Raw genomic sequence first — 7,621 nt, forward strand, 5'->3', positions numbered from 1 at the left:
TGGTTTGTTTTGATTCTGCGTTCCATTTTTCTTTTCTCGATTCCACGTGCTAAATGACGTTTGAACCTTTTTTAATTTGAACCATGTTCAAACCAACGGGGTTCAAATTAAAAAGTGTTCAGATTAAAAACGGTCATATTATCGGGGGTCCACGGTATAGGAAAGCAATTTCCTATTATGGACCCCCCGGGGGTCTATTATAGGGCGAATTCGGTTAGACTTTAAAATGTTAATTTCAACGAATAACGTCATGTATTTGGGTGTTTTATGTATGTATCGTAAAGAGGGGATGCAGAGCTTGTTTTTAGATATCAAGCAGAGTTAATATGTTGAAAATTTCTACTCCTTATCACGGGAAGAGCAAAATTCCGCTACTAGGGGGTCCACTATTGGGCATTTTACCCTATACCCCCTGGGGGTCCATAATGCCTATAGTTTCTGCCTATAGTCGACACTTCATTTGATTCTCATGTCCCGTTTCGAGACGTTCTTCTTCCCTATTATGGACCCCTTAAAATATTTCTATAATGGACACCCTCGTGTTTATTTTTTATAGAATTTAGAAATCACCTAATTTAACATTCCATAGCATTTCCAATGCATGTAAGGTACACTGGGGGAAGTGGAAAAAGGGGGTAAGTGTAAAAATCGACTCGAAAAATTGGAATTGTACATACTTTACAGTTTTTATCACATCATAACATTATGCAAGAATATACTTTAATGCTCACACTAACACTCTGTTGAAATTTGTATAATACATACACTAACACGATTAACGCTTGAACTGTAATTTAAGGTTTCGCGAAAAGTTGATTTTTGCATTCATAAAATCAATTCTTATTTGCACCAATTGTCCCTTTTTCAAGTGAATTTATATCACAGGTTATTATATTACAATACAATTAAACTAATCCCATTCAATTTGTAGTGGTTTGTACCATGAAAGCAAATACCCCTGGTATCAAACACTGCGGGGGAAGTGGATAATGCTCTAATAATGCACATTTTTTCTTCCCTCCATGGTTAATTTCGATAGCTGTGAATCTTAATATGTTCCTTCTTTGTTATCATTGTGATTCCAGTGGTGATTGGACTAATATAAATGAGAAAATGCCTGATCAATCCACCTATCGGTATTGATGCCTTTTACATGTTTTACATATGAAAAAAATGTACAAAAAAGTTAAAAATAGCACCGATAGGTAAATATATTCTATAATTCACATTAATTTTTATTCATAACAAGGCGATACTTGTTGGATGCATTTTTTGCGAACAAATTGGTTAAGGACAAGTGCTTAAGAATAGCTGATAATTTTGAACGTGCTTTGCGCACACACATACATACAAATACGCACATACAGACATCATCTCAATTCGTTAAACTAAGTTGATTAGTTTATAACCCTGTAAGTCCCATTTTTCCTATAAAAAGTTCATCTTTGGGGCGAACATATAGATTTTACGTTCACTTAGTGTTCGAGAAGGCAAAACCAGCCCTCCCTAGCTATTACGAGAATTCCTTGAGTATCTATTCCGTTAAGGTAATGAAATCATTCCACAAAAGATACTATATTTTAGTTATATGTAACTATTCATCACTATTGAAGGTGAAGGTAACATGGGTTTTCCACTTACCCCATCCCACTGGGTTAAGTGGAAAAACAACTCCTTATTTTTAAATATCTTTCCACAAATTTCAAGCGTCCAAAATGGTATGAATTACCGCACAGTTGGTGCACAGTTTGATAGCCCATTTTGATTGAACCCATTTAGATCATTTAAACTGGTTTTACACTAATTCAAATGTGCATTATCGATTTTTCCTTTTCCATTTCCCCAGTGTACCTTAATCAATTCATAGGACTGTAAGGTAGGTTCTCCCGATGGAATTTCATAGCAAAATGTTTACATTGTGCTGTAATAATACAAAATGACTAGAGGGTCCACTATTGGTTGGGGGTCCACTATTGGACACTTTACCCTAGGACTAGATTTAGTTTTATAGGTGAAAATTGATCAAAATAAAATTCTATAAAATTGTTGCCCAGGATACATACCAAGTTGTTTATTAGGATAAAATTTTAACCATGTTTATTTTGAGACGTATCTACGTTATTTAAGCCCCCAAAGTTTATAAATCATTGTGTTATGCATTTTTATTGATTCTATTGTTTCAGGTTGTAAAAATCAAATAGCCAATAGATAATTCCATACAATCACACCACCACAATATCGAGCTGAAATCTATGCTAAAAGCCAAGAAGAACATTCATAATTATATGTGCCTGTACATTTTAATGGCCCCCATGGAGGATTTTGGAGAATCTCACCATTATTACATGTAATCTTTTTACCTCTCTAATTGATTTTTCTTATAAAAAGACAAAACATTGGAAGAGACTTTGCAGTTAGGGTCTAGGGTCTAGGGACACCTGGGACGTCTTACCATTTTTTTTGCATCGGGCGTGCAGAAGGTTAGATTATGGTGATTTAATTTAGACGATGGTAGAAAATCTGGAAATATATGACATGAATAATGCATAAAAAAGGGTTTCATGTGAGCGACTTTGTTTTTCCCGTCTAATTAGAAAATTCTAGCTTACGCTTGGTGCTTACCGACGTTATCAAGGCCTCATCTCATCAATTTGGGTTCTCTTAGAACTTCTTATCTGATTAGTTAAAAATTCCTATTTTCGCATCACGCCACTGCATAGATAGTATTACGCATAACGAAAATGGTAACGTACAGAGATTAATTTATTGTTAAGTTTTCGTAACATTTTTTACCGCAATCCGGAGCTCCTGTCCTTTCATGCGTGTTCACTCTTCAGCACGGTTTCAGCTGCTCGGTCAATCTGAGGAGCATGGCATTTATTTCGGATTTTGGATTTTATTTTATTATATTTTTATGGCTGAGATCTATAATCAGTTTTCTCTCATTCTATGTGTAAGGGGCGCCACACACGCTCCGATCAGAATTTATGTAATTAATTATTATTTATTAATTATTAATTACATACACTCTGGCTCCGACGTGTTGTACAACTTTGACTCCACCCCCAGGAATTTGGTTCGGTCCGACTTTACTCCGACTGAACCACATTTCCTGGGAGCGAGTCAAAGTTATACAACAGGTCGGAGCGTGTGTGAGGCCTCTAAAAGGTATCCGAGTATTACATTCTTAAGTAACTCGCCCAGCCGGAGCAGAAAGAAGACTATGACATGTATGAGTAACTCAAATGGTTTTCGGAACTACTACAGCAAATATGTAGTCCAAGACAAGCTGCTACTGTTTAGTATTGGCTTTCGAGCAACGTATATGCGTGGAACTCACATTGAAGATTTAGCGGTGATGAAAGCAGCTGAAGTGAACAGATGAGAACGGAGTTGAAGGTGGGTTGCATTTCAGAGAAATCAGTAACATTTCGGAGATGCGGCAGTGCTTCGTGTACAAGAATCCATGGGTGAACAAATTGTTGCATTGTTCATGTAGAGAATAAGACAATCTGAAATAATAAAAAGATATTCAAAATACAAAATATTATTATATAAAGAAAATGCGAATTCAAACCAAAACAAAAAATGTTTGAAATGAAAAACATTCGACGGGCTTTCAAGGCAACTAGGATTTTGCTATAAAATCTGTACACAGCATGTGTCAAAATAAATTGCCATAGTTGATCCGTGGCTATAATAAAAAGCTGGATTAACAAGCCCTGTTTGAATTCCATGATTGCACTTTTGAGCATTGATAAAACAAATTTTATGAGGAAAGGGGCGCCACTTGTCATTTTTAAACCATTCTGAAACAAAACATGTCTGTTGAAGTACATACCCAAGTAACCAAAAGTTCCTTTAAGAGTACGTTTTTCGCTTAATCAGCTTCACTGAGCTGATGGAACTTTGGTTACTTGATAAAAACCCGTTTTTTATCCCGGGAGCTCGTCGTTATTTCAAGATTTTTGTCAGTTTCTGATTGAGCATTTCTCGACACCAGTGTCGATGTTAGCTGCACGATATGTCCTGACGTCGATAATGTCGGAGAAGTGCAGTCTATCCATCAGAACGTGGTCGATACGGAAGGCTGTGTTGGAAGTAGGTAATGCGAATGGCCATATTCATGGAGGTGGCGAAATCATTTAGTTCAGGATGTCTACTACCTGGAAAACCTGGAATTATCAGGGAATTCCTGACACAATCAGGGAAATTTCAATACCCGGCGATCATGAGTGAAATTTTCTCCAAAGATGAAAAAACCTTAAAAATATTTGAATAACTATACCAATCAAATCTATTGAAAACGTAGTGAGCGTTAATGAATCGTTGCTTCCGAAAATACGTTTTGCCATCTTATAAAAAATTGCTGGGGAATTTTCGAAGCTATTCTTGGTGATATTTAGGAATTTATTCGGGAAATTAATTAGGGATTGCTTTGTAAATTCTTTTGAGGATTCCTTCGGAATATATTAAAAAATACTAAATTAGTTAGGAGTTTTCAAAGCAATTCCTGGAGGACCTTCCGAAGGAATTTTAGGAACCTGGAGGGATTTTCAAAAAAAAAAGTGTCGAGTGATTTGTGAAGGATTTTTGCTAAAGGAATTTTTGAAAGAATAGCCGAAGGATTCCCGAATGGATTTTTCAAAGGAGTTTCTAGAGGTATTCTAAAGAATTCTTAAAAGCCAAATTACCGGAAAAACTTCTCCAGGTGTTTTCTAAAGTTTTCTTCAAGATACTTATGAATGAGTTCCTAAAAAATCCCTAGGAATTTCAAAAAAATATCCGAAGCATTTTCCGAGGGTTTTTACAGTGGAGCAATAATAGAACGCTAGTGGCGCTGTAACCATTGAAATTATTCTGCCAAAATTTGCTTCAATCAGCTTCATAACCTATTCAGATTATGATAAGATTATTTATTATTATCGTAATAAATATCGTGGTCAAGCGGAGAAAGAATATTGAATGTAGGTACAATCAGAAATAGACCAAACCTGTAATGACATACATACAAATCATTTTTCATATTTTCAAAGCTTATACTAAGCTAGAGTAAAAAAAGTAATCTACCTATACAAGATTAAATCGTTACACGGCGAGGATAAGGAGGTTATACTAATCGAGTACCGTGCAAACTCAAACTTCGGACGCTTAAGCACTTTCTGATATACAATCATCCTGTTTACTCACATTTCAAATCACACCGTTTATATCACCATTGCAATCACTAAGTATAGTATTCGTCTTTGAACTACATATTTAATATGTGCAAGATATTGCGAAGTATGTTTGCAATTTATGAAAATGTCCGGCTTCTGTTTGATTCAAACCTCGGACACCCGCGGGTTTGGATTCATATTTCGGACACAAAGATTCAAACTTCGGACACCCGTTTACTCAGTACCGGGAAGAGTAATTGAAAACAATTTTCACTGCACAGATCAAACTGTCTTCTAATCATTTCGTCACATTGTTTTAACATGTCTTATTAGAATGTAATCATACTAAAACAAGCTAAAACTATTAGTCCTTCCGATCCAGCTTGAAGAAATATTTCGATGAAATATTTCAGAAAATTTCCCATACGAATTGAAGCGTCCGAAGTTTGAGTGTGTCCGAAATTTGATTATCCACGGTATAAACTGCACGTAAACGAACGTGTGGTCAACCAGGAGAAACGCAGTTAGCATAGATTTTCCTCAGAGTGTATGGGGATGGCATCAGGTTGTTGATTATCATGATATTATCTGAATAGGGTATGAAGTTATCTGAATAGGCTATAACTTGGCCGTTTGACACTTATAGTACCGGTACCTTGGCTGCTAGGTCCAAGCAAACTAGATGTTGGTCACAAACTAGAACAAACTAGATGTTGGTCACGCGAACAGGTATAAGGACGTTAGGCATGAGTACGTTAGGCATAAAGGATGTTAAGCATAAAATGCCCCAAAAACAGCCCACGACATAAAGAACGCCAAACCTCCTCATGCATCGTCATGAACCCAGCAATCTCATATTTTTGCATCAACACATTTCCTGAAGGAGTTTTCGTAAGAATCTTTAAAAAACAGCTGAAATAAAATTCAAAGAGAATTCTTAACCAAATTTCCAAAGAAATTCAAAAAAAAATTCAGTGGCATATATGAAGAAATCTGCAAAGAATTTTGTAAAGGTATTTCCGAGGGATTTCCACAAGACATTTTCGAACAAACACCTAAAGTAATTTAAAAAAAATATCGTACAGTAATCGCCAAATGCATCTCTAAAGGAATTTCCGAAACAATTCCTTGAGATGTTTTCTAAAGTTTTAGCAAAGAAATTTTCAAATTAAATCCTGGAGGAAGTGCTGAAGCAATTATTAAAATCCGGAGGATTTTCCGATGGAATCTATGGAGAAATTGTCAAAGGAATACCTGGAGGAATTTCCTATGTGATTCCTGAAGGAATTTTCATTAAATGGCTGAAGCAATTTCTGGGTGAATTTGCGAAGGAATTCCTGGAGGAATTTCTTAATACAATCAAGCCATGTGGTGAATTTTAAATTCGCCACACGGTTTTTCTTTTCCTTTTATTAAAAGTTCAAATCTAACGTAATACCTGTCATAAGACGAGTTAATACAATCCCATTGAATTCCACCACTTAAAGTTTAAAGTAAAATTAAGTGGTGGAATTCAATGGGCTTGTATTAACTCGTCTTATGACAAGTAAAGACATTCCACTAAAAAGCTCAAAATAATTTTCTTATCTAACGTAATAATTTTCGTACATTGCTGAAATTAAAGTCGATTGTTTAGCATAAGTAAGCAAACGATCTAGGGATGTTTCATCCTCATGGGCGTTGAGGATATCTCAATTCGTGCTCTTGAAAAATCACTAGAAAAAGCACGTGGTTTCCAAGATGGCCGATTTTTGGCTTTGTTGTATAAGTAATTTACAACATTGTTATGTGAAGCCACCAAAATATTCTTTAAAATAATATTTTTCGCAATAAAAAATAATCAATCAATTAATTAATTGAAAATTAATGTAAAACACCTGGAAAAAACCTGAATAAATCAGCTAAACAAAACCCATCCCACCCCTTTGTTAACTTCTCCTGAGGATAGAGAATGTGTGTAGCAAATTTGGTTGAAATCGGCCAAGTGGTTCAGAAGTAGTTAGCGAACATACATATATGTACATAGATTGGTTTTTATATATAGAAAGATAGAAGAAAACAAGAAACGAAAGAAGAAAGAAGAAGATAAAAAGAAGAAATATTGGTAGAAACTATTAATTGATAATTATTCAATATAAAGAATTACAATCATTGTACAATCACCGCAATTACTGTACCTAATAAAATCCTTTGTTTTTATTCGTTTTGTGACCTACCCGGCGTTAGAGAGTGTCCTCTCCGTGATATGTAAAGTGTCCTCGACCTTGAATACATTCACGCACCGTTACGTTACTGTGGTGTGTAGATGGTCCCTCTCTCAGCTAGTAAAACCTGGGTGGTGCGGATAGAGCCGCTTTTCTGCTCTCAAGCAAGTAGAGGGATATTTTGAAATCAATCCCATAAGCAAAATTATTTTGCAGTTACTTGCCTGTCAAACATTTCCCGCTCTTCGAATTTCTCTT

Source organism: Armigeres subalbatus, chromosome 3, assembly GCF_024139115.2.
Source record: "Armigeres subalbatus isolate Guangzhou_Male chromosome 3, GZ_Asu_2, whole genome shotgun sequence".
NCBI lineage: Eukaryota > Metazoa > Arthropoda > Insecta > Diptera > Culicidae > Armigeres > Armigeres subalbatus.